The 26,558-nt window shown below is 36.0% G+C and overlaps 1 protein-coding gene across 3 annotated transcripts in view; it reads left to right on the top strand.

Moving 5' to 3' along the window:
* PLEKHA5 (pleckstrin homology domain containing A5) overlaps nucleotides 1-26,558 on the top strand; it is a 187,281-nt gene that overhangs the window by 53,398 nt on the left and 107,325 nt on the right. The window lies entirely within an intron of this gene.

Below are 26,558 nucleotides of genomic sequence, written 5' to 3'. Positions count from 1 at the left end.
GGGAAACGGGGTCAAAGGCCTTACTAAAGTCAAGGTAGGCAACACCCACAGCCTTTCCCTCATCCAGTGTGCAGGTCGCCCTGTCATAGAAGGAGGTCAGGTTTGTCAAGCAGGACCTGCCTTTCATAAACCCATGCTGACTAGGCCTGATCCCCTGCTTGTCCATTATATGACTTTTAATGGCACCTGAGATCACCTGTTCCATGACCTTCCCCAGCACCGAGGTCAGACTGACAGGTCTATAGTTCCCTGGATCATCATTTCTGCCTTTCTTGTAGATGGGTGTCACATTTGCTGCCCTCCAGTCCAGTGGGACCTCCCCAGTTAGCCATGGTTTCTGGTAAATGATGGACAGCAGCTTGGCAAGCACATCTGCCATGTGCTTACCAATTACTTTGTTTAATTTTTCCTTTTAAATGTTTGGATTCAGTAACTGTTCTGATATGAGAACAGAACAGTATTTCATGCTTATCACATGTCTAAAACATATATTAAAGCTTAAAAATTAACAGGTGTATTAAAAAAATCTGTTTTGTTAAAAAGTTTTTCAGATACATAATCATAAGAACTGAATCTATTCTGCATTGTTAACTAGGGATATTTGCTTTAGTTTTTTTCTGCATAGGAATTAGAGCAGGCCTTAAACCGCTTAAATGTGACGAGTTTATTAGGACAGGTACTCATGCAGATCTCTTAAATAACTATTTCTTACCTAAAACATGCAAAATAGTTTGAGGATCCATCACTGGATTCTGTAAATTCTATAAATTTATACTTCTCCTGAAAAATTGTTTCTTTTTTTTTTTTTTTTGTTTAAACAAAGAGCTTTAATTTCTACTTCTCTTCTGAGTATACTTTTAAAATGTACTATACTTGTGCAGATTTTAACTTGGAGGATATTGTAAATGGAGATGTAAAGACATTCTGCAATCAGTTGTAGAATGCTTTTATTTTTTAAGTTTGGATATTCCTGCTAGGTGTTCATCTCTACACGATACCCTCAGATGTCCTACTGTGGTGTCCCATTCATTTTCCGAACTTTTCTGACTTTTCATTTCCTTGTGTGAGCACATTAGCTCTTCTGTGCCCCCCTATTTTTCCATAAGAAAAGTCTGGCAAGAATGTTAATAGTTGTTATGGCAATAAGCAATTAATGAAGGTCACCCCCACCTCTCTGTCTTTCAGTATTCATTCTTGCCAATAAAAAACAAACACAAGTCTCAACTTTTGTTAACCTTGTTCTTGTTTTGATTGTTGACTGATGGAGGATCACACTTGAAAATGCCATTGTTTGAAGGGCTGGACTATCTAGGTGTTAAAGTAACAACTCTGATTTGTTATAAATGGAAATTCAGAAGAAGTGATAAAGTTAAAATGCATAGCAATTTCTAGTTGTCATGGTGCTTCAACTTGAAATAATTTTCTCCAGTATTAAAATGCTTCTTAGGTGTTGTCTTTGCTTTTAAGTAGTCACTATTTAGGAAGGAAGTGGCCCTGGAGAGAAGTAATGAGAAACTACTCTGGAATATCTAATGTAACAACCAATGGAGAAGTGTCAGGAAAATTCCTTGGTATTCAAGAATCCATTTGGGATCTGTTTATTTTGGCAATAGGCTTTTATGACACAACTTCAAAACACTGAAGAATCATAATGAATGGTGAGTTACTGCATTACTGCAGGCTTCTCCCCAGCCCTGAATAGTAAGTCAGTTCTTTGAGAAACAAATATGAAGGTGAGTTTGTCAAAACATAACTTTGAGTCAGTAGGCTTGATCAGTCTCCACTTTATCCTGTCCTTGTGTGTCAGTCAGCTGCTCTGGTTCACTTGTGCTTTCTCTTCTCCCCACTAATGAACTGTCAGTCCTTTTATCAGTTATTTTAATGTACCTGCAATTCTTCCTTCTATGATAATCAAAAGATTATTTGTCTGACTGGACATACCACTTTAGAAAGACTTTACACCTCTTCCAGAGCTTTGATATCTTGCATCAATAATTTTCTGTGTCAGAGCTGTTAAGAGTTAGACTTGGGTCCCCCACGTGGAATTGAGCTGCACTACAGCTCCCAGCTTTCTCAGCTGAACTGCTATTAGTTACTCTTTTTTTTTTCCTCTAGTTTTATTTACTCTTTTTGTTTCAAATGAGCACCTTCCATATGTTGCTCTTGAATATAAGAGCTTTGGTTTTTAACAAAATAAAAATAGTAAAGAATTCTGTAAGTTACTAACCATTTTATCTTGTTCAAAATAACACAGGCTTGCAAAGACTCTGAAATGTCACACAACTTTGATGTATAAATAGTAATAACCCCCAAATGGTAGTCTAACAGCTAGCTGTAAATTAATTTGTATTGAATTTCATTTAAAGAGCTTTAATACTGAGCACTGATATTTTACTTTGACACTCTAGCTGCATGGCATATAAAAATTGTCCAAAAGTGTCTCAATAAATCACTTCATTAAGTTGTTTTTCATAACATGCTTTCTATTTTAAAGCAATAGCATTTAATTTTGAAAAACTTGAGTTAAAATCTACTCCTTTACTGTAGGCACATAAAGATTGCAGCTGGTGGAGTCATTCTGTATAGTGAACAGGCTAATTAACACAAGTTGCATAATGCATACTCCAGATTGCAGCACTGGCTTCTTTAAAGAGCTTGTGTAATGTTTAGTGAAATGATCAGTACTCTGTGCCAAACGTGGCAAATAACTCAAAAGGACAGGGTTTAGAGTTAATTTGTACTTCCACATTTTGCCTGGTACTATGTAGCTGCTGTAACTCAAGGTGTATTTGCAGAAAAAAACCCTGCAGCTTGTAGGTTAAAAGTCTTACCCCTGTGTTCGGCTAGGGTTAATGTTCACTCTGATCATTAGTAAACCATCAGTAGAGAAGTGAAGTTACTAGTATTTCCAGGAGTACAGAAAAAAGTTGCCTCAGGTGTTTTTAAGTTTTTTGATTTTGAAAGCAATTAATATCTTTATTTTCTAGTTAGTCACTGAAAACATAACAATCTACTAAATGTAGCATATAGAAGTTTTAAATGCCGTTATTTCAGGCTTCAGGCTAAGGTATAACTGGACAGTGATGATCCTAACACTAAAAGATGACCTCTTCAAAGCAGTGTCCTGCAGCTGTTCAAAGTTACCTAATGGGCAAATCTGAAATTTCTGTTCCAGCTTTATCCCTGCTTCCAAATACAGTAGAGCCATGTTATTTGCTAGAGAGTTCTATGTGTTCCAGAAAGGTTTTACACAATTTTCTCTCAAAAACTCCAGGAGACTACTCGCATAGCTGGAATGCTATAGGCTGTATACCATTGTCTGGATGAATGTCTTTTATTAAGTGAAAAAAATACAGTAGAAGGTTGCATATTTGGCACCTCCATGTTGGCTTATTTAATGTGGAAATTATTTGAGAAACAATCAGAAAACCAGTAGTGAAAGCTGCCTTCTAAAGAATGCTTTTTTGACCTTGCCACATTGCTGCAATCAGTTGTGATGAGAACCAGAATATTTATGTTCTGGTTTTCAGTCTATTGTTCTACCAGCTCAGGAGCTCTGTCCTCATTTTGGTGCCAGGAATAAACCACATCACATCAAACAGCAGGTGAGTTTTTTAAATGTGCCTACAGATTAGTCTTTGTGTCTGTCAGCAGCCAGTAGAACTTAAGCTGCTTGTTAACTCAATTAAGGTGACATAGCTGAGCAGTATGGTGGACATAGCTGGGCAGTATGTTAAGCCTGAGATGGTTTACCTGCCAGCAAATTCTGCTGGAATCTCCACATCCACAACACTCAAGTTGTTATTGTAAATGGGATAGTGTTTAGAGTTAGAATTCCCAAGGGATTTAATCTTGTAGCTCCAGGCACCTCAAGAATTATTTCAGAAGGGATGCCTTTGCTGACTGTAGTGTAGAGATTCCTGGGCTGGCTTTTAAAGAGTTAGCTTACACACCAAAAGCAATTAAACCATAGTGAAAGGTGGAACTTGACATGTTTTTGAAGCTTTCTTCACAATGCCTCTGCTCTGCTTGCACTTTAAAACTCCCTCTGCAATCCCTCACTAGCGATTCCTGTGTTTTCACAGTTTAATCTGTGTTACTTCAGATACCTTCTGTTGTGTCAGTTTGGCTCTTCTGTGCTGCTGCTGTTACGGTAAAGCTCATAATTTCAAGCGCATTTGGCAGCTCCTTTGTTCCTTTGATAGCAATCTGTAATTGTGTATTTACTTTGTGCTCAATTTTAAATGCTTCTGTGTTTGGTTGTTGTTTTTTTTTTTAAAGATTGCTTTGTGTTTTGCAATTAATTAATTAAATAATCTCATTCATGTAGTTTCTCAGATGTAATACCAGATGCTTCCAAAAGGTGCTGTTACTCAAGGAGCTTCTTGTGATGAGAATTTCTCATTTTGTCTCTTGTTCCTGCTCACCAGCAGTTATAAGTGATGAGAAGCAAAACCTAAGACTGTGAGACTTTCAGTTGCTACCAGAGTGACGCCGTTTTAGAAAGTAGATTTACTTAAAGAAATGTCAGGATGTTAAGTGCCTTGAGTTCACTATAGCAGCTGTCTAAAAACTATAGATCTCATTAACAGCCAAGTGTGTAATATCCTTATTAGTTTGAGTATTCTTTACTAAATTGACTTGCAGTGTTAAGTGCAGCGTGTGTGTTGCTGCTTTAAAAATACACTGAACCTTCCAGTTCAGGAAGTGAGGAATCACTTCGCATCAGAATCACCATCAGCATCAGGCTTCTGTTAGCATCTGCTTGTTGGATTCCTGTGGCCCTCTTGTGTAACTTTGTATAAACAAAAGCCTGTTTCCACATTGCCTAAATGTGTTCAAACTGTTTTTTGAAATAAAAATGATGCTTTAAGGAAGTTGCTACAGGTGCCTTTAGGCTATCATCTTGGATCATGTGAAGAAAGACCTTGTAAACTGACTTAAGGTTGGGTGTTGGGATTTTTTTGTTCTGGTTTTGAGGTTTTCCCCCCCCAAAATATGCTAAAGCTTGCTTAATGTCGGAAAAGGGGTGGGGGATGATGTTTACAAAGGGAATTAAAATTTATTTCTAGAGTCAGTAGTAATCATGATCTGTGTAGTGTATGAGGAGTAATAGTCTTAATCTGTGTGAAACTAGAGGCAGTTTTGGATGTACTTCAACAAATGAGCTACCTTTAAAATGCAAGTAAATTAAAGATTAGAACAAAATACTGCAAGAGACCTGCAGAGACTGCCTGGTTTATTAATTTTAAATATTAGGGTGGCATCAAAGGACTGAATCTACTATAAAAGGAAGTAAAATAAGAGACTAATGCAAGAGGTAAGTCTGACACGGAAAGGGACTGGAGAAGTTAAGACAGCTGTAGATGTATGAAATGGAAAGTGAAGTGAGAAGTCAGCATATAAGAAGAGAGACTGGACAAAACCAGAAGGGGGAAATAGGAATACACATTCTTTTGTTGAGATGGCTCTTACAGGATATATGTAATAAATATCTTGTATCTAATGTAATATTGGAAGGATAAGCCTGGAAAAGGGAGTGTATAAGTCTGGGAAAGGTCTTTGAAGAAAATAATTGTTAGTTTGGCTAGAGTAGCCCCAAAGTATATCAATAGTCTGCTATGTGCTGAACTAACTGGTAGTTTATGAACTTGATTTTTGTTCCAGAGTTTCTATTTAGCTTTGCAACCTTGAGCTAGAGGATCAAACTACAGTGATTTGAGAGGAAGGACTGGCATTGCCTGAATTTTCTTCTGTGCCTGTGTGGCTTGTTGGGGTTTCATGAATACTGGATCATTTCTCACATACCTTGATGATTTCCTCCTTCTATCTCTGTGCATTCTTATTATGGGATTTGATCTCTCAACTTAGAATTAATGGTAAGGCCAGGTTTGCCACTGGTACAGTCTTGCACTAAAGCCGTTCTTCTCCTTTTTTATTAATTTTATTATCTTCTTGCTCTTACTCTATCACATTTTGGACAGAAGGGTAGTAAAGACTGAAGATGCAATGAATTGCTTAAATTATAGTAGACCTGTGTTGTTGTTCTTTTGGTAGGCTTTTGAGTCTGCTTCCTTCCTGAGGCCACTCCTCTCATTATTAGGAGCATTTGCAGATTGACCTCTCTGGTTAACCTCAGTTAATGTAGAAGTTGTTATCTAGTCAACTGATGCTCAAGTCCTATTAAAACCGATCTCCTCTGAAGTGCTTCGGAGGTTGGTACTGCCAGTTTAGATTTCCATGTTTACTTGTGTGCTATTTTCTGGAAGGATAGAGCTCTTGTATAAAAATGCAAATATACATAGGTAACTTCTAAATATTAAAGAAGAAATAACTTCATTTAAGGAAAATTAAATATTTTATTAGTAATTTGTATATTAATGTATAAATGGATCCTGGATTAGTGCTTTCTTCATGGGAAAACTGATTTTTTTTTTAAAAAAAAAATTATTTTTTTCAGTACTAATGCATTGGTAAAACGGACAAGTTGGATCGGTACCACTGTTGCTTCTCTGGAAGAATGTTCTACATAAAAATTAAACCTTGAAAAAGCTTGGTTCATTTAGTACTTGTTAGAGTTATTTAGACTGGGATTATTAGTAGTTACAGGGGGGAAGTTGTTCAGTCTTTAAATAAAATAATCAACATATGTTCTTACTATGAAAATATACAGGATAAGTGAAGACACATATATTGTTAGATATTAGATCCAGTGATGTTTTCTGATGCATATAGTTATGAAGCAATACTTCTGTCTAAAAGTTTAAAGGATCTTTGTCTGTAGGCCATTCCTAACTCGTCATGCCCACTAGTATCTCCTACTGCTGCAGGCTTCTTTGTTCTCAGAAAACAACAGGGAAGGAACATCAAAAAACTCTCCCTTTACCTCTTTCAAGAAAAAGTTTGAGCAGTTACATAAGTGATGCAGATCAAGAAAATGTTTTGAATGTTCATACAATGATTACTTCTTTGGAAAGAAACTCCGAAGCTGATTTTTAGGTCTTATAGGATGAAGTAAGCATTTCTCCACAAAAGGGAAAATTATTGACAAGTTAAATATATATGACACGTTTGCTTCATTTAAAAGAAAGTGTTGGTATTATTCTGACATCAACAGGAGATTATCCTCCTGTATATGTCCAGTAACCTTTCCTTGTTATAAGATCACTGTCAAGCCTATCTGTAATTAATTCACTTTCAAGAGCATCCTGATTTCCTTGTCAGCAGTGCAGTAGTTTTATAATAATAAATTGCTAATTCTTATGTCCTTGCTGGAGGACAATCTTGTTAGGATTCTTTCTTGCCAGGAATTGATCATCTTGGATAGAACTTGTAAATGAACTTTAGGTGTTGATGTACAATTGATTTATGTTACTGTGAGAGTACTGCATAGGTGCATCCTCAGCTCTAGAGCCTTTTGTTGGAGATGATAGAAAATTAGAGCAGAATTACTTTGCATTTAGTAATGTGTGGTGGAAGTTTCCACTATAATATTGTTGGTTGAAGTACATAGTAGGTTCTATGGTAGCTAATCCTGAGTACTATACTCTTTCCAGAATTTTAGATACCTGTGCTTATATGTGTATCTGTAATTCTATGTCAGTTGTGCAATATCCGAGGGTTGTAACTGTTTAAATCTTGCCTGCCTTATAAAATTCTTCAAGATTTGTTTTCTAAATATATGAAAAACCCCAATATTAAAAACATGGAGTGTGCCTGTTGAGGATGAGGCATGCCAGTGATTTCATCAGTGCTGGGAATCTCAAATTGTAAAAGCCTGTTGTCCCTAATCCAGTTTATTAGAGCAGGAGCCTGTGTAACATGATCAGGGTGAATCAGGCCCTTGTTAAAGGCGGTAGTGGATTTCAGAATATGCAGATATCTGCTTTCTTCACTGGTTGTCTCAAATGTATTGTAGAAAATAGTAAAATGATTGTATGTTTGTGTGTATACTATATTTAAGCAAGAATAATCAGGTGCACATAAGAAATTGCATCCAGTGCAGAATGCAGACTTTGAGATACCAAAAACAGTGCAAGCCAATTGGAGTCAGGGAAGCACAACCTGTAAGGAGAGATTACTTGGCCTACAGAAGAGAAAGCTGAAAGAGAACGTAACTCCAGAAATATATTAGCTGCTACAGCAAAGTGGGAGTAATTAGTTTTCTATGTTTTTGATAGTTAAGTAATAATGGTCTTAAGGTTGAGCTGAGGAAAAAGAGTCTAAAAGGAAGAATGTCCCTGATAGTTTCATAAGCCTGGATGGGACAGACTACAGTGATAGTGTGTATTTGTATGCACTCATGATGCTAATATACCTGCAAATTGTTGGGTTTTTTATAAACATAGCTATTGTCTAGATTTATTGGCTAAGAATACACTGTGCATGAGCATCATTGTTCTCACTGTCAATATGTCACTTTGAGCTAGTGTTTTGGTTTTTTGTTTGTTTGTTGTTTTTTTTTCTATGTTGTTCTCTGCATTTTGAAGGACTTTATAAATACATATTACTTTCAGGAGGGATATTTTCTTGTTTGGTTGTTTTTTTTGTTTTCCATAAGTAAATTCATCAGTTGCATTCTGTTGCATAATGTGTGGGTTTTTTGGTCTGTCTTTCCTCTTGCTATATCTGAATGTAATGTCTTTGAAGTAAGTGTCCCGATCCAGCATCGGGGGAGGTTTCAGTGTGATCACAAGAACAAGATTAAGACACAAACAAGGTCAAATGCCATACACCGAAACCAGTGTTTATTATTAAAAATGAAGAGGGGTAGTGATAGGACAGGATGGAAGGAAAAGACAGAAATCAAGCAAGGATGCGGGATAGAGTCACAAGAATAGTCACCACCATGGATCCAGCGGTGTCCTGTTGGTCCTCAGTCTTCAGTTCATCTGTGGTGAGTGCACACAGAGCAGTTTTCTGTTGGTTTTTTAAGTTCATAGTATCTGCTAATTAGCATATCTGCCCACATTTAGTATGTTTTTTTCTCTGGTCCCACAGGTTTTTGCTGGTTCTGGGGCAGAAACACTCACCTCTCATCAGTTCATTAGCAATGCATGCATGGTGTCTTGCCTACACAATAGAGCCACAAATGGCTACAAGATGGAGCCACTGATAAACATTTGGTTTCCCTTGGTCCACATCTGCCCCTTTGAGACTTATCTAAGGAGTCTGGCAATGCAACTGCAAGGGAGTGGCGGCTGCATCCTTGACACACTCCTTCTTCCTTGGGTGACATTCCTCAGCAAGCTTTGAGACAGCCATTTGAAATTTCAGTCTCTCACAGTAAGAGGTTTTTATTCTATGCTTACATGTAAAGTAAGGTACTAGTCCTTGACTAAGATCCTTTATTTTTCTGAATCATATGTAGTGTACAACACAAAATACCACTTGGTTTCTGGGACATAAAAGAGGTCTTATAAGTAAAAACTGTCATACAGTTGGTAGCCAGTGTACATTTGTAATTATATCAGGGTATCAGAGTAGCGAATTTCTGATTTTCCTTTGTTCATCTGGTTACACAGTTTTTATATGTAAATACTCCTTCTGCAGAGAGATAAATTTTTGTCTTTTGGGAATTAATCCTGTTGTTCTTACGTGTGTAGCAATGGCTGAGTAGACAGCCTGTGAAACGAGTAGTCTCTTAGTGCTTTTTTCTACCAAAATGTTGCTTTCTGTGATTTGTTGTTGGCAAAATTCTTGATGGAAAGCACAGTCATTTCACCTGAAATACAATATTAACCTTGCTGTGATGTACTGTAGGGAAGTAAGCATGTTCTAGAGGATACATCACAACTTTGCTTTTTTTTGCAAGTTTGGTGTGAAGTCTGAAGTGCCATTAATAATTAAACTTTGTGCTATGGTGTGGAAATATTCCTGTTGAGAAAAACATATTTCTTTATTTTTTTGTTTGTTATTAAAATAGTGAATTGGGAGTGCAGGTTGTACGCTCTGACATGAATATTGATTTAATATATTATTTTTTAATAGGTGGAGGGGACAAAAGCTGCACAAGCATCAGTTTGCTATCATAAATAATTATATATAGTTTCAAATAATGTGAGTGTGTTCCCTAAATGCATATTCAAGGGTAACATTTTGTTGTTATCTTAAATGTTCTGTTTCATTATTACACTGATGCCCATGTTCCTATGGTGGAAAAAACATCAAAGCTGCCTTGTGGATGTTTGGCCCAAGTGGTGTTATTTTATAGCTCAATCTTAATTGTCTAGTAGATGGAGGTTATTTTTTCAATCAATGTAATCTAGAATATAACTTCAAAGTGGTTGTACTAGGCAAACCAGAGATTTGTGTGTTGTGTATGTTAAGACATTTAGGAAAGAATATACTAAAAATAGAGTAACTATGAAGAGTGTGGGTGCAGCTAAAAACTGCACCAAAGTGTGTCATGGTATTTGTTAGTACTTTATTCTGCATATGCATGTGGGTTGTTTTGTTCTCCAGAATACTTGATGATAAGGAGATCCAGAATTTTTTATAGTTTCCTTTGTTAAACAGAACTTACTTTTCAATAAAGTTACTATTAACACGACTTCTTCCATTTTGAGAAATGATGAATGCTTCCCCTGTAGAAGCAATTTACAGTATCCCTTTTCATTATCGTACGTGAATTCAGCTTTCTGGCTTCTCTGCACCACTTTTCATGTTTGTCTTCTCCCCGCTCTCTAAGCTTGGGTCCTGCTCACTTGAACATCACCTCTTTCGGACCATTCCATCTTTCTGATTGTCTCTTATGGCATCCTTCAGTACACATTCAAAGTTGGGGGACAAGACTGGATCTCCATACCCCATAGAGTTCAATGGTGATATGGTTGTTTACTGTTAATCAGTTCCTCTAACATGTTTGTCTTTTTAAATACTGCTGAGCTGATGCTTTTTGAAATTACCGGGCAGATCTCCAGACCTTTTCAGAGAAGCAGCACCAAATACAATCCTGATCTTTGTCTCTATGTTTCTCCTTCCTGAAAGAATCACTTTGCAATTAATGCCTTCAGTTTCAATTGCTATGTTGTATCTGAGGCACAAGCTATTATGGGTTTTCTCAGCAACTCTCTTCAATCTAATCTTGCCTATCCTGGATAATTTCATATCAATTGCAAATTTTTCCTATCTATTCACTTTTTCAGATAGCTTATGAATATCTTGAGTATAATGGGCTCTTGTGTTTTGCATTTTCCTAGCCATACATACAGAGGACTCTGTTTTGTTTCATTGCAGTTAGGCTTCTTTAAGAGACCTGAAAGAAGGACTTTGTAAAAATGGGATATTTTTTGAGATAAACATATGCCACTGTTTCCATTGCAGTAAATGTGCAAGGTGAGGCTTTCACCTACAGAGGGGATGTTGACTCTTTTGCTGTACACTGTATATATTAAAATATTTGTTAATTATGTGCTTCATTATCATACCTGATAACACCCAATACAGAAACTAAACTTGAAAAATGTGCAGCACTTTATAGCACGTAGGATCACCATTTGGCATCTTTGTTCTTCTGATACAAAAGTTAGTTTGAGAGGTATATTGTTAATGTTATGCTACTCATTTTTTTTTTCCTTATTTCCTTAGAATTATTAAATACTATTTTGATATGGTGGTTTTACTGCAGTTTACTTCTATCAGCTCCGTAAAATAAATCTTTTGTACTGACTGCTTTGCGACAGTTTATAACTCTCTTGCTGATAAAGAAACACTTTGTCACTTTTAAGGGGAACTTTGTTTCTCCAATGAGAAAAATGAGCCTAGCTCTTTTGTTGTGGTTTTGTCAGTCTTGAGTGCTCCTTTTTTATCTTAAGATCAAATCATTTCAGATTCTGGAAGATTTTTGTCTGTCTGGAGAATGATTGATTTTTGTGCCACATGCCAGAGGTGATTTTTCTTGTCCTGCCAAATTGCGGGTTTACATTTTTGCTTTTGTGCTTGGACACGAGTTCCACTTTTTGAAAGGTCTTTTTTCTTGTGGGTTTTATTTAGTGGTTTTATGTTTTAAAGATTAAAAATGGATAAGAGTTGGCTGCTGTGTTTACCCAGCAGCTCCTCTGCCTCCTCCCCACTTGTTTACTGCCAGCTGGAATGGAAAATTCTCGACTTTCTGGTAGATGGCAGCATTTACTGCTTGCTCTCCTGCCCATCCCAGTGCTTTGCTGCAGAATCTGGATGGCTAGCTTCAGTTAATATGTGCTCACATAGGATTAACATATTAAAGCAAGGGGGAAACTGTTGTCAACTTTTCTTAGACTCAGAGTGAGCATTACCAAAGGTGTGATACTGTGGTAATATGCCTTTCTGTTTTTGGAATCATTAGCATCTCTCACTCGGAGCACCTCAGATGAGATTTTCCTTTTTCAACTCCTAGGTTTGTGTGGTAGTGCTTGGGGAAGACTGATTATCTTAGTCTCTGAGTAAGAGATGATGCTAGTCTGTTTCACAAGTCAAAATGCTGACTGCAGTATACATATACTGTAAATACAGTATACGTAAATAGTGTATGTTTAAGATTAATTAAACTCAAGGCATTGAATTTGAACATACAGACTAGGATTCTGCTAGAAAGATCTGTCATTATTATTGCCTTATTTTAGCAGCAGAGATTGTCCGGACTGTTTAAAGCAGGTGGTATTTTCAATCTTTATTTCAAGCTTGCGGTATTTCTTCCTCTTTGCAAACCTGTTACAAGAACACAGTCAATATCCAGTCTAATATTTTACTTCAGCATAAGCCTAGAAGTGGACTATGACTACAGTCGAAAGTAAAGTGGGAGTAGGGCGTGGAGTAAAATTTAATGGGACACCAATGAGGATGTTGGGATAAAAGTAGGTACGTCAAGAGTGAAGCGAATTGTGATATTCAGTTTTTTTCATCCCTGCCATAAAAACAACCATGCTTGACTTCATTGGGTAGCCATGCTTTAAACCAGTTAGTACATGTGAGGTGGAAAAAGTGGCAAAAATATTTTTTACTGTTGCTTTTTATGTCCTTGAAATGATTGAATGTGAGTGGAGGGAATGAAAGTAGTTCATTGCATTATGGAAATGCTGACTTTTGTCTCCAAATCAATTCAAGGAACATAATGAAAAGTTAAAATATGTTCATCATGTTCTTGTTAACAAAATCGTTTGAATAATTTTTGCTGATCGTATCGAAGACACTTTAAAATCATCAGAACATATGGAAAATTTTCTGAAGAATTTGTAATTCACTGACTGGTAAAAGCATTAGCCTTTATGGAAGAACTTTATAATACCTGTGCTGTAAATGTTAAATCATGTGTCGCTTTTCTAATGAACATCTCTAACATGTTGCACTTTCTTTGAGCTGTAAATCTACTGGAATCTACTAAATCCTTACGTGTCTTGAAGGCAAAGATCACTGGTGGCTTAGGAGTATCTCTGTGAATAAATCAAATCATTAATTCAGAAGAGGAAAGAGTTATTTTTATTGTTACAGAAGGTTTGATATGTAAATTGTGTTATTGCTAGGAGTGGAAATCTGTGGCTCAGTTTAATCCGTTCTTGTCCTCCCTTTCCTTCTCCCTTTCCTCTGTCCCAGCCTTGAGTAGATAGCCCAGAGGAAAGAAAGAAGTATTTTTTCCCAGAAACCTTAATTTTTTTTCCACTCTGAAGGTAAAGTCTCTTCTTTGTATAAAAATTTATGTAAGTCCTTTTTCAATATCTTTGAAACTTTAGATGAAGTAATGGAAAAACAAATGTGAGACTTTTTTCTGAATAAATTTACCTTCTGTCCATTTCACTAAAGATGCATGTAGTTAGGGTAAGAGCTGTCTCTGTGGCAACCTTCCTGCTCTTGCTGTTCAAGGCAGGAAGAACATATGAGGCCAATCTTAATCGCTGTAGACAAACTCTTTTATTACAAACTCTGTATTTTCAGGACAAGCTAAATGTTTGGATGGGGTTTAGTTTTTGTTTGGGGCCAGTGGAGGTGTTTGGTTTTTTTTAAAAAGTTGCACTTGTATATTAATTTACACTCCAGATCAAGTTACTTCTTTCAGATACTTCTGTTAATGTTATGTATGTTCCGCATTCAAATATTAATGGAAGATGTATTTGATTCCTTGGCACAAGAATAAGATTTTTCCAGGTGAAGTGAGTTGAGGTTGCAAAAGCCATGCCAAGTACTGTAGTGCCAAAGGAAAGGATTACCTTATGTGTAATTATTCTCAAATGTACTTCCTACAATTAATTATTGCATCATACTTCCCATCATGAATAAACTTGTAAACAGTCAGTTTTCCCAACTCTTTAAGTTATGCTTATATGAATCACTTAAATCTGAATTGTTCTGGGATAGTGGTAAGGATTCTGAGGAAGGAAGTTGACACCTGAGTATAAATTCTTGGTGTTTTCAAAAGCAAAGAATTATTGGGGTGATTTTTGGGACATTATTGGGACCTTTTGCCACACTAAGCTCCATTTGTTCATGAAGAGGCACAAATGATCTATACATGGTTTGAAAGCAGAAAGTTGTTGAGAGGGGACACCAATGTAGTAGGCAGTTCAGCTTTCTAGACTTTATTCTTCACTTTAAAACTTGGGTAAAATATTTGAAGGTTCTGTGTTAATAAAATTGAAAGCTTTGAAGTAAATGCATGTTACAGGCAAACATAAATGCTGACACTTCTTACTATTTTTACTATTACAACCAAGACTTAAAAGAGCAGAAATGTTTTATCTCATCTTTAAAATAACTATCTAGGTTTTAAAATTAAGATCCAGAAGGAATAAATTTGATAATCATCAAAGGTAACTTCTGTCTTCACACTCAACAGGAAATTCAAATGCCTGTCAGTCACCTTATACAAGTCACTTCTCAAGCACACAAAAGTTTGCAATAGTTTATCAAAAGAGATTAAAAAGAAAAAGAAGGAATATACCACAAAGTAACATTAAAGAATAAAAATACCCCTGTATCTAAGAAAAATGTTAGACTTGTTGTTCTTTAGTATATCATGTATAAAATGTGAAGTGGTGATAGTAATTTTGAACAGTGCTACAGTGATGGCACTAAAATATCTGCATATATGCACGTAATGACACTGAATCTTCTTTAGGCACTGCTGTACAATCATGTGTATCCCAGAACTTCTTGTTGGGCTGTGGTGTGTCTTCCACTGAGATGGAAGCTGCAAGTATATGCATTGGGAGCTGCCCTTCTGTAGGTTGAAAAAATAAACAGCCATTAATACTTGATTAGTAACCTCCAATTAGTATTTGGGTTTATTTCACACTGCTGTCTCATTAGTCCTTGCAGGTATAAGACATTGCCAGAAGTAAACACCCGTAATACACACCTTGTAAAGAAAAACAGGCTTATTTTTCACTAGTGGCAAAATGTTGCCAACTCATCGCAGTGCAGCTGGCATTGCTCTACAATTGAGAGTACACTAATGTACTTTTTGTAATACTGTAATATCTGAGCATTATAGTCTTAGCAGCTAAGGTTTTACCAATGATCCATAATTAATGTTTCATAATTATTGTAACAATACTGCATGTGTATATACAGAGTGAATTAGGTCATTGTTTCAAGGGGTTTGAAACATAATACAATTTGCTTGAAGCCCAACATAAGATATTTTATGGAAACGTGTAGCTCTGCGTAAATTGTTTTTAAAGCACTTAAGACAATTTTAGATGGAGGAATTCATCTGATAAAGATGTTAAACTTGTTTGCCTGCAGATGGTTTCCTGAGAATTTTGTAGTTGGACGTGATGTAGGGATGGTCTGGTAGGGTTTGCTCTGTGCATGGTTGAGTTCTGCATCTCGAATGTTGTGAGTTTTGTCTACAAAATCACTTCCTGTTAAAACTGCACATTTCAGTGATAAATTTCTTTGTGTATAATACATTGCAGTAGAGAGAGCTGCTTTTGGGAAGAGAAACTTGTAGACAAATTGACATAAACACTTTTTCGTGTTTTGTCCATTTATGCTGTTTGCACACTGATGGTGTGCCTGGACTCAAACTATACTGCACCAAGATTCTGTTTTTCAAGCATTGAATTAACACAAGTAATTCAGTCGGGTTTTTATATTTTTTCATTTTGAGTGAGGATCAACAACAGGTTGCTGTATCTTTTTTTTTTTTTTTAATTTATTTGAAGTTAGGCAATTATTTTAGCAGTTTGCTTTTAAATCTGGAGTCACAAGTGGCTTAAAAGGTGCAAAGTCAACAGCAGTCTTTAAACACAACCAAATTTCTGCTTGTTCTTTTCATCTCCTCAGCAGTAATGTTCTCATGTAATCAGTGGAGAATGAAGCATTTAACCTTTCTTTTTCTGTTTTTCAAGTAGGATGTCAAAACTTTTTTTTCCATTTTCATGTTCAATACTGCTTTGTGACTGTATGTCAATGTGTGTGTGTATATATATATTTCTAAGTAATACCTTAATCTAAAAAAAATAAGCCTATCAGAGGCTGCTTGAAAGAGAAGTTTAAGTGAAGCTGTGAATGAATTTCCTCTGGCTTGTATTGAAGCAACACATACTGGCTATCTTACTCATTAATTTTTTTTTTCCTTTTTGGACTAATTGGGTTTTTGGAGTTTGGTTTCAGTATGTAATATACCACATTTTACCCCTCAACTTTCCTGTGGATTTTTTTTTTTTTTAATTTATTTTATTTGCTTTGGATGAGAATGAGTCTTTTACTTACAGAAAGTCAAATCTCCGGTGTTTACCTTTCTGTTCTTAAAGATACTGTAAATACACATTATTCCCATGTCAGTGTGAGTACATCATAGTTTTAAAGATGGGTATTGTTAGAAAATATTAATAGCTTGCAAAATATTCTTGGTGTTTACTATCTTAACTAAAATTTTACTGTAGGATTCAAAATTGAAGAGATTTTTATTAGTCATATAAATGTCATTTAATTGTTGGTTTTCTTGTGGTTTTGTTTTTACCTTATTTCCTGAGAATCATGTTTGAATGGCATCCTGAGTAAAAATTGTATACTTTCTGGAGGACTTGAAATATTGGAGTAATAATGAAACTTCATCCCTGGGCTGTTGGTCTGAAAACAAAAGCTAATTAAAAAAGCATTTAGTGTTGCTCCTTCTAGTTTTTCTTGATGCATGTGAGTTTTTTCATATTGAGGGCTATAAAGCTCATCAGGTCAAATTGAATTTAACGAAAGGGAAAGCCATCATATAATGATTTTTGTCTCTGCTGGTTTTATTTTATCTGTCACTTTGATTAGATTTGCTTTCAGCAGGTTTAAGTGGTTGGTATCTGACAGTAGGAGGTCTTGGTGAGGATAGCTCTGCTGAATTGGTGGCAGCTTGTATGAAAGGAAAGCTGGTGACATTAACAGTTAATCCAGCACTATGCTGGATCTGGTGATTTAATTGAGAATAAAATTAAACAGCTACACCCTAGCTTGTGAATTTTTAGTCCAAGTATATTCAGTAGTATCCCTGGTTTAGGCATCTGTCTGTGGGAACTCCCTAACACGGTCTCTTATATCAAGTATTGGATTGGAAATTATAATTGCACACCTGTGCTGTGTAGTAAAGTTCAACTGCAAATTAGCTATGGATCATTCAGAGTTTAATTATCCTGTTCACTGGTTTAATAATTTTTGCATGTCTGTGGCCTGAGAATTACTCCTCTCTCCCTTTCACAATCCATACTACATCAGTTTCCAGGGAAATAGGGAACAGTCTATAAGCTCTGACCTGATGGAGGAAGATGTTCACATTTGGCAAGCTAGTGTAATTTGAAGTGAAAGCCAACTCCATGCCATAGGTTGGTGGATCATTCCCTATCTCATTGAAAGGGATGTTAGAGAAGTCAGGGGAATAGCAAAAAATGTTTGAAGAACTTCGTAAGGTTGAAAAAAAAAAAAAAACCCAACAAAAAACCCAAACCCTAGATTTGTAATAAATTGATACTGTAATACCATTCCTACTGGGCTTTACAGTAGCTGAGAAAAGCAGCGAAATATAGGAGAAATTATCTAATAGTTTGCTATGTCCTGTCTTCAAGGTTTCTAACAGTGCATTTGTGGCTTTCACAGTATTTGCCAGAAACTGAGATAGTCAGAGATGTGGATTTTAATTTTGTTTTCTGAGAACCTCCACAAAAATTCCCAGCCAACAGCAGTCTGTGGTTCAGTGACTTCCAGAGGCAGAGGTTATGTCTTCGTCTTTAACGGTACCTGATGGGTTTCTGTATTCATTCCTGAACCAGTGCAAACTTTCCATGACCTGTTTTAGAGGCTACTGCAACTGTGTGTATGAAGAACTACCATCTTTTTAGCTTTGAATCTCTACCTCTTTTTCATTTGATGCATCCTGCTTTTCATGTAGGTGAAGTGGTGCATTGTTTACCAGTAAAGCCTGGGTGATAAAAGGATCTTTATGACATCCCCAGTCTGAGGCCTATCAATCTATTTTTGTTCTTTACATGTGGAAAGTGTTCTACACCCTTTAGTCATCCTTGTTGACATTTTTTGGAACTTCTGTGGGGTTTTTTTGTTTTGTATGTGTGTAAGGATTAATCTGCATATAAACTCTCTGTGAATTCTCTGCGAGATAACCAGCCTATGAAAAGGTATCTCTTATAATACTGTGGTTTTGTTCCATAGTAAAAATGCTCAACTGAAAGCACATTATTGAATATGTAAAATAAAGGACTCTGCATCTTGTTACATTACCAGTATTAAATACCAATTGCTGTTTTACCGCTTGTGTTCCCAATCTTGTATAGTTCTTCCGTAATTCTTCAACTGGGCCCTTGGTTGTTTTCCTGAATAGCATCTTCAGTATGGGATGCTCTCTGGTAAGGTTTTATTTCTGTATTCTTTCCCTTTTTGAAATCAGGATGAAGATTATATGTGAGCTCAAGCCCTTGCAGGTTTTATTAATTTGTGTCCTTTCACTCTTGAGCCACTTACCATCTATGTAGCAACTTTCCCTCTTAACCTCTGGCAGCTTAATTTCTTAGAGCAGTTTTGATGAGTGACTTTATTGGATGCTTTTAGGAAGGTTCTCTGTGACCTGAAAGGCTTGTTTGCTTTTTTTGTTAGTTGTTTTTTTGTTCATTTTGTTTGCTTGCTTGTCTGGGGCTTTCTTGTTGCTGTTAGTTTGTTTATTTAGTACTAGTAAGTCTGATAGATCTCTGACATATGACTTTCCTTCTTAAAAGCTGGGGTGACTCTTCCCTGCTGCAACAGATTTCACACCTTTTAATTCTGTTACTTAGAATAGTTCTTACTGTTTTGCCTGGTACAAAATTACTGGGTCTGTAGTCCTTTAACTGACCTTAGAAGTTCTGTAAAGCCTAACATAGTCAGGGACCTTCCAGTTCTATGGAACTGAGGCAATTTGGATACCTTGGACAATAGATAAGCTATGTGGTTACAGAACACCATCTGGATGCTTCATCCTGTTCTACCAATACTTTAATTCATGAGACAGTCTGCCTTTAGTCAGTTAGGTGAAGAAGGGTGTCATAAAGTCTTCCCCAGTTGTGAAAACACAGAAAAATAATGTAGCTGAACTTTCTGCAGTGACCTTAACTTCTATCAGCCCTCTTGAATTTTCCTTTTTTTTTTTTTTTTAAAATTTCATTTTTGATTGAAAAGCTTCCTGATTCTCAAGTTTGAAAGAGATGATGTATTAGGTTTGAGATATATGGTCTCTCTCCCTTTTCAACCTCTTACATGTTTGCAAGTGCTTCCTCAGAGCCTGCAATGTATTTTCTTTTTACTTGCCTGTTTGTGAGTTTTCACTGAACCTAGTATTCTTTCCTCATTTGAACACTTTCAGAATTTTTGTTTCTTTCAGTAAACTTCTCCTACCTTGCTATTTAGTGATGCTGATCTGTCTTTTGTTTTAAATAATTTTGAAATAAGTGATACATGTCTTCTTTGCAATATATTGCATTTTCTATAATGCAGAAGAGTTTATCCTCCTTTCTTTCACTTCAGGTATTTCCTCAACTTAATTTTTGCATATCAAGAGGCTTGGGATATGAGGCAGAGATCTTAGTGCTTGTTCAGATTAGTTCAGCTGGTGCTTGTCTGTAATTCTACACTGGGTACACAGCAAGGTGTCAGGTAGCATGTTTTTCTAAATAGTTAACTTTAAAAATCATTAAACTATTGTAATTTTAAAAATTAAAATTAAGTATATTAAAGGATATTGTTACTTTAGAATTCCTTCAGTTAATATAAAGAAGCAGCTTAATGGGAGCATGTGTGACTGGTTGATTCAGAATGAGTTTAAAACCTTGCAAAGAGCTTTGGCTGGCTAGTAAATTAGAGAGGAAAATTGAGGTATTTTCCAGATGGGATGTCAGCATTTTTAACTCTGCCTTTATCAGTTGGTAAAAGGGATTCATGCCATGTGACAGTTACTAAGGATTTGAAAATGACTATAGGTCTTGCAGCATGAAAGAGCTGCTGAGTTTCCATTTTTCTTACACAGAAACTTGTATTTGATGGGTTGTTTCACTTGTGTTCTGTATTGCACCCAAAACTGAAAAATATATTTTGTTGCTTTTGTTGATGCTAAATAGAATTGAAGTATGTATTATCAGCCAACCAGGTCTGTAGTGATGTTGCCGTAAAAAAATTTCTTGGACTTGTACAATTTTTGCACTATAAGAAATTTGCAGAAAAAACAATTGCATTGGATATTAAGAATAAATATTCAGATTGGATTCCTGAGATTTGTCAGTTTTGAGCAGAAGTAAACATGGTTTTATATGAAATCACTTACTAGATTTTTTTTAAAGGAATGGCACTAATGGGTTGATTTTAGAAACAATCAAGAATTTTTCTTACCAAGTATAGTTCCTTTGTCAGGCTGTTGTTCTCTTGCCCATTTTGAATGTTTCTAAAGCTAATGACTCTTTTAAAAAAAGAAAAATTTGTTAATGCTGTCTACTCTGAGAATAGGTAATGGGTTGTCTGTCTTCATGTAGCTAGAGCTTGTCATCAGGATAGACACATATGTAGCTTGTATTTATGAAAGATGGTTGGTCCCGACCTGGTCTTAGTCTCAGATACCCTGTAATGTAAATATATATAAACTTGGAAAACAACACTAACAATCTGGGCAGCAGTGGCAGTTTTATATGTTTTGGCACATGGTCTGATGTGATCTTCAAGATGAACTATCTATGATCATATATTAAAGACCTACATGCAGTCTGCTTTTATAAACTGTAAACGGCAAATAAACTTTATTTTTCCATTATACTTATACAGTAGCGTGAGCACAAGTGTTTAGTATACTTATGCTTAGGAAGGATATGACAATATAAATGGTAATGCACAAACTCATAGTTGACTATTCAGTCTAATTGTGGGCATGTGAAGAGTGAAAGACTATAAAAAGACAGATTTACAAGAGGCTTGCAATAACTTGGTGAGGAGTAGAATACAGGTCTCAACTGATGTAGTGTGCTACAGGTGTGATGGGAATGCTAAACTTGGGTGGACTAAGAGACTTGTTGCTTCTCTGAATGTCTGGAGTTAACTAAGATAAACTGTGAAAACACAGATAGTGACAGAAGTAAAATAAACACTGCAAATGATAGCACTGTCTTTCTATGGTGTTTTTGTGTCCCAGTCCTGGGTTTGGTATTAATCAGTTCCTGATGCCTCATATGATGTGTGCCTTTAGTCATATGATGAAAGTTCCGAAGATTTGCATGTTCCTTTTTCTAAACTTTGTCCTTGATTGTTTGAAGTTACTATTCGTAAGTAGTATCAGTTCATTTAGTATCAACATCCATTTAGTTTGCTTTCAGTATTGAAGACCCTAGGAGATGGGGTAACAACAGGGAAAAAAATAAAAGAAAGTTGAAGGCAAAAATAACACATGGAATGGAAAGGAAAGCTGTAAACCAAGACAATATTTTCAAATGAGATGGAAGAATAATCACAAAAGAAAAAAAACCAAGAAGTATACTTACTAGTATAGAAAGACTTAATTATTACACAGTAGATGCACTAGAAATATGTAGCATAGGCAAAGCTATGAGTAGAAGGAATGTAAATGAATATGTAAATAAGATAAAAATCACTCATCTTTTAAACTTTGCATATGTAGTTTTTCCCTTGTGGTTGTCTAGACCTAGGTATGCACTTTTTCTTGGTTTTGTTTGAAAAATGTCCTTTCCACTTGAATAGGTCAGATGGTAGTTAAGATGTAGAAACATAGTGGCAAACAGGTTTTAAATTGCTACACATTTCTGGAGAATGTAGCTTTAAACTATATAGAAAAGGAAGACATTTTAGATACTTGTGATGTAGTCTTTCAGAGCGGCATTTTGAGGTATTATTTAGAGTAGACCAAATGCAGGAAAGCTGCTTGTGTGATCATGCCAAAGCTGCGAAGAGCTGAAAGAGCTTGTGTATGAGACATGATTGTGAAATTCAATTTAGGATGCCAGAAAGTCTTGTGACACTCAGCTGTATTTAATTTACCAAAGAATTTACCATGTTTAGTTAAAAACATCAGTTGCTTAAGTCAAAGCTTTTAATAAAATCTATGTAAAGCCTAGTTATAAGCTTAAAAGTGAATCATACTTCATTCTGAAATAGTGGTGAGTTTGATATTGAGACTTAAAATAAACCTGAACATAATGTGAAACACCGTCTTACTAAAATGAGCTGCTCTGCTGTTAGAACAGGTGATCAAAGGTGCTTGTGTGTGAACTGTGGTTGAGAAGCTGTTATAAAGGAGCAAAGATATCTTAAGTATTCACTACCTGATTTTGTGATAAATATATCAAAAGAAGAAAACTCACCACCACCTCAGTCAGTAAACGTTTTCTGTTGTCTTCTAACTGTGTGCTAAGTTTACTGAAATTAATCTTATTCCTGTAATAGTCTCCTAGGGCTCACTGAACTCAGTCTGTTTAGCAACACACAGTAGTCTGGCATAGTTTGTGTGCTGTGCGATAACAAGGCTTTGTATAGTGAAGTGAAGAAATTGATTCAACAGTCAGAATCCAATAGAACTGTTCAGTGGGAATTCTTTATTAGCAGCGCTGGGGTTGCCCTGGGATTCTCCACCATAAGGGCTCCCAGGAACTAGCAAGGGTCATTAGTTTATACACACTCACAAATATTATCACATATTCACTAGATTTCCTGGAAAGGGGTGTCTTATCATAATGAGTTCCCAGAATTCATTTACATAGCCCAAGCATGCGTAGTAAACATAGAGTGAGGGTCTTTGGTGATCAAGGGAAAAGTAAGTCTTCTTTCATGGTGGTCACCAGTTGACCTTCTTTCCAGAGCATGTGCTGTGAAGTCAAGTCCAGTTGCCTTCTTCCTAAATTAGCAAAATCATCCTCCCTAGATAGGATCTCTGTGTCCTTTTGTTTGAGTTCCGCTTAATTTAGTTTGTCTGTTCTAGGAGTTGCCCAAATGTCCATTGAAGGCTTCAAGTCTGTTATCAGCGATTTACATAGGGAGATCTAAACAGCCAAAGAGGTCTAGGGAAACAGTTAAGGAGTCCTTGGGAAACAAAAAGACACAAGCAAAGCTTTCATAATCAATGATTATCAGAAATTCATTTGTTTGAACCCTTTCAATAGCAGTGCAGAAAATTTAGAAAACTGTTTCAGCTTCCAGGTCTGAAGTTTGATTTTAATCTAATACCAGCTTTGCCAAGTTCAGAAGAGTAATTATTTTCTGGAAGTCCTATATACAGGGTATATTTTCCTACTTATATATTTTTGAGTTTTATTTCTTTCAAGATATGTTTATTAGATTGCAAATTGGCGAATTTATACTCACTTTTTGTAGAACTTTCTTATCAAACGTAAAGATTTTGAAACTCAAATTTATGTAATTGTAAAGAAACCCCTTTAAGTTGAGTGAGAGACTTCTTTGCAAGTAGCATTTTGCATTAGTTGTGGAACCAAAGGATTTTGTTCTTATGTGCTATTCATAGCCTCTTTGCATTTTATTATTGTAGCTACAATTTGTAGGTCGTTAAGAGAATGAAGTACAGCTTCATCAAAAGAAGAAACAAAAAACATCCTGAAACTTTCTTAAGCTCCTCTAAGAAGTTGAGCAGGTGTCCAAGAAATGCAGAGGGGTTTTTCTCCCATGAAAATTCATCTTTTTTGGGAGAATATACCCACAAAAATTTTCCTTTTGAACTTTTAAACTGTTGTCTAGTTCAAAATTTGTTCTCAGCTGTTCTCAGTTTTATGGGAAGCAAAGGTGAATAAACCTGAAAGAAGAGAACGGTGTTTACTTCAAATTTAATGGATTTTATTAGCAACTTTTTTTCCCTTTCATCTTCTATATGTGGAAACTACAAACTACTGATTAGATAGATACAGATTTGTATAATTAATCTTTCTTCAATGGCTTTTATAAGAATGAAGCCAGATCAAACCTGACTGGATGAAAACGTTTTTCACTCAGGAGGCAATTCTTATGTTAATAACATTTTTAAGTGTTGTATTTCACCAGTCTGAATCTCTGCGGAAGTTCAGAGAGCATTAACAGAGCAAATGATGAAAAGTTAGGTGATGAGAGAAGACAAGTTTAGATTAAAATGTGAAATATGATATAATACACATTTATCCTTTCTTTAAAGAATGTATTAGCTGGCAAGGAAATAATGAAATTCTTACCAAAACCCAGACTTTTCATCACCTAATGGTAGACTGTAGACTTGATCTGAATTTTGCAACCTAGTCAGATCTTGTAGCAAGAGTGGGCTTTTTGTAGATATTGGTGCAAAAAGACTAACTACCAAGGTATTATGTGATTAAAAGTCAAATGAATGCCATCAGTGTTATGTGATTATAAATAAACTTCTTTCTTTTTATAGTGATGTAATATTATCTCTGGAATATTAATGGAATGTTTCCATTTGTTCATGCAAATCAGGTTTAACTGTGCTGTAGCTCTGTTGTGCATCTTGACTTCTGGGTGTATGCCTGGAAGGAATTTCTGAAGTAAAAGTACTTCCTATTGTTTTGTGTGAGTTGAAAGGCGAAGGTCATGGGCGAATGTTAAAATAATTACCTTAGTAAATACTTTGTGTGCATGCCAAGAGGATTTTCAAAGCAAAGGAGTGCAGTCTGTGAGTCTTAGACTTCAGATCCCTATGGCTGAAGCTGCAGATTCTTATACTAAATACAAGCATTTTTTGCATAGATATGAAAACCTTGTTTTTGACTTAGCTGTACACGTTAGTGAAGTTTAAGAATAATTTCTCAGTGGCTGCAAATTATTCCTGGGGAGATTCTGTTTGGACACAAGGGGAAAAATTTTCCCAACATGAACAGTCATCCACTGGAATAATCTCCGCTGGAAGTGGTGGATTCCCCAACATTGGACACTTCTACGATTCGGCTAGACGGGGTGCTGGGCCATCTTGTCTAGATTGTGCTTTTACCAAGAACGGTTGGACCAGGTGATCCTTGAGGTCCCTTCCAACCTGGTATTCTATGATTCTATGAATAATGTCTGTCTTCTCTACTGGACATTGTATTAACCTTTATCCACTGTACTAAAATTAGAGGATTTCACACATGCCTTCCAAGTGGTAGAGTTTATTCCAAAATCAGTTAAGTATTTCTGGCCTATCTGTGGTAGAGACCAGGAGGTGAGCTGTGCAGATTTTCATAAAGAATCTTTTAAAATACAGCATTTATAAAGTAGCCTGACTGGCTTTGCTTTCAGCTTGAATGATAAACAGGAAAGCTTTTTTTTTTTTTAAAAAAAAACCAAAACCAAAACACAACAAAAAACAAACCCTAGAAGTGCCTGGGGCATAGCTTTTGTCTTACCACAAAAGGGGAAAAACATTATTTATTCATTTGAAAAAATGAATATACAATAAATATGGAAAGAGGCCTCTGAGACAGAGAAAACAGAAACATCGAATGTTTCTATACTACCTGTGTCTGTCGGGGGGTGAATTAAAAGATATTGATATCTAAAGAGAATGGGTTTGAATATCTGTTTTGTTTGACGTAGGATTTTTGCATGTGAATAACCTTGCTTTTGATATAAAAATGTTTCATTAAGAAGCTAAATGGTTTATGTATAAAGAGATTTTAAGTGGAGGTAAACTGCTTTGGAACATAAATTACTTGTTAGACTGTTCCCCATCCTGCCTTTCTACCTCCTCCATCCTAATAAAAAGAAGCTGCCCGGAATCCACGAGGTAGGGTGTGCTGGTTTAAGCCCTGCCAGGACCGGAGACCACATTGTCGTTGTCCCTCCCCCACCCTCAGCTGCTCAGGGTTGGAAGTTAAGCACAAACCCTGAGGTTGAAATAAGAAAAAGATTTAATACAACAGTGTAATAAACAATCTGAACAACAACAACAGCAATAATAACAATAAACAGTAATAACAGTAAACAAGACAAAAGATATACAGAGAAATACCGCAGTGAACACAGCCAGCCTGCATGTGTGCTTCCCGTGACCAAAGCCACAAAGGAAAGCTTCCCGTGCTGCCGCTCCAGACCTGATGTCAGCATGGTATGAATAACCCTGCTGGAGGTCCCTTCTCCCTGCTGGGGAAACT

Source organism: Athene cunicularia (genome assembly GCF_003259725.1).
Source record: "Athene cunicularia isolate RWA chromosome 1 unlocalized genomic scaffold, athCun1 chr1_part2, whole genome shotgun sequence".
NCBI lineage: Eukaryota > Metazoa > Chordata > Aves > Strigiformes > Strigidae > Athene > Athene cunicularia.
Note: the sequence above shows the minus strand (reverse complement) of the source record. Positions and strands in the feature narration are given on the sequence as shown.